Below are 1,678 nucleotides of genomic sequence, written 5' to 3'. Positions count from 1 at the left end.
GTAACTTACAAAAACACAAAACAAGAATACGAAAAATATTGTCTTTTCCATTAGCGGTGAATTTTTCTTTTTTGGCCTCTCGTATATTTCATACGACTTCGTTTTTCATTGTTTCTCACCATTCCCTTTTCCTACCTTGACGGAGTCATCCCAATAAACATGTCGCATGGTTTACCCACATGCTCTATCCTCTAAAACGGACAAACTCTCTCCTCGTGCTTTTCGCCACCTGGACTTCATTTCACAGTTTACAGGTGACATTCGTCATGTGCCAGGGAAAGAGAACATCCCAGCTGATGTTCTTTCGCGACTCCCTGTGCATTCTATTTCCACTCCCGCGGTAATTGATTTGCTAGCAATTTCGCAGGAGCAACCTCCTTTGTCGAGTTTAGACTTAACTTCGCCAAAGTACCATACTTGTAAGATTGCCTATCTTCCGCTCCCTTCCTTCGAAGGCTCTATTTTGTGTGGCACTTCCACTGGTTCTCCCAGGCCCTTAGTGCCTGAGAACCATCAACGTTCTGTTTTTAACGCCTTTCATTTCTTGTCACACCCGGGCATCTCTGCGACAGTCAAACTTATTACAGCTCGGTTGCAACACGTGGAGAATAAAGATATAGCGTTCCCTCTCTTATTCATCCAGCAACTGTCGTGACAGGACGTTTTTCCAGGCTCTCTGACAACATCGACCCCGACATGTGGTCGACGCTTCCTTTGGTATTATAGCGGCATGCCTTTCACTCGGGAACCAAACGGCTCTACACCAACCAGGAATAAATTATTGATCTGTTGTTACCGTTGACCCTCGTGTTTGTTGTATTTCTGAATTTAATAAATAATATAAGAGTTGGGGAGAGATGGCCAAGCCGTCATATCTCATCCAACTCTTATAAATACATTTGTCAGCTAAGCTAAAGGCCAAGTTATGTCAGCAAGAGCCAGCAACTCCGTCTCCTTTGCTGTGCACCATCGTATTTGCTGCAATTGAAATGCGCCATTTTATTTTAATTAACAAGTGAACTTCAACGAGGCATCTTAGAATACTTTCCTTGACTGCTCCGTTCTGTTTTTTCTTTTAGAATATTGGGCACCCCTTTTTTAACATACCAAAATACATTAGTACACTAAGTGCAACATCAAATAAGAAACCATAACTTTGGAAAAAAAAGTATGGAATTATAAGATAACACCATGCCGGAAATAGCATTAACCCATTAGTCCCCAAATTGTTTTATTTGATTTATTACCTAAAATATATTTTTATACAACTTTATCTGATACTAAATATACAAAAACATTTTGTTACAATATTTGAAAGAGTTCAAATTCTGCCGAGGTCGACTTTGCCTTTCATCCTTTCGGGGTCGATAAATTAAATACCAGTTGCGTATTGGGGTCGATATAATCGAATGGCCTCCTCCCCCAAAATTTCTGGCCTTGTACCTAGAGTAGAAAAGAATATTTGAAAGACACTCCAGTCTTGATGACTAACTTAAGATATCTCAGAAAAATACAGGTATTGCAGAAATATGATGGATTATCCTTCTGGTCGTAAAAAAAGGACCATGGGCGCTGTGTTAAAAATCATTTTTGAAAAATACTCATTTGAATTTCTCATCTGTCTGTACAATTTTGAAAGAGATGTAGAAATATTTGGATTGAGTTATGAACGCGCATT

At 39.5% G+C, this 1,678-nt stretch overlaps 1 protein-coding gene across 1 annotated transcript in view; it reads right to left on the bottom strand.

Annotated features, from left to right (window-relative positions):
- Positions 1 to 1,678, bottom strand: part of LOC106878295 (b(0,+)-type amino acid transporter 1) — a 78,595-nt gene that overhangs the window by 44,517 nt on the left and 32,400 nt on the right. The window lies entirely within an intron of this gene.

This window comes from Octopus bimaculoides, chromosome 17, assembly GCF_001194135.2.
Source record: "Octopus bimaculoides isolate UCB-OBI-ISO-001 chromosome 17, ASM119413v2, whole genome shotgun sequence".
Taxonomy (NCBI): domain Eukaryota; kingdom Metazoa; phylum Mollusca; class Cephalopoda; order Octopoda; family Octopodidae; genus Octopus; species Octopus bimaculoides.
This window is presented reverse-complemented; position numbering and strand designations above follow the sequence as displayed.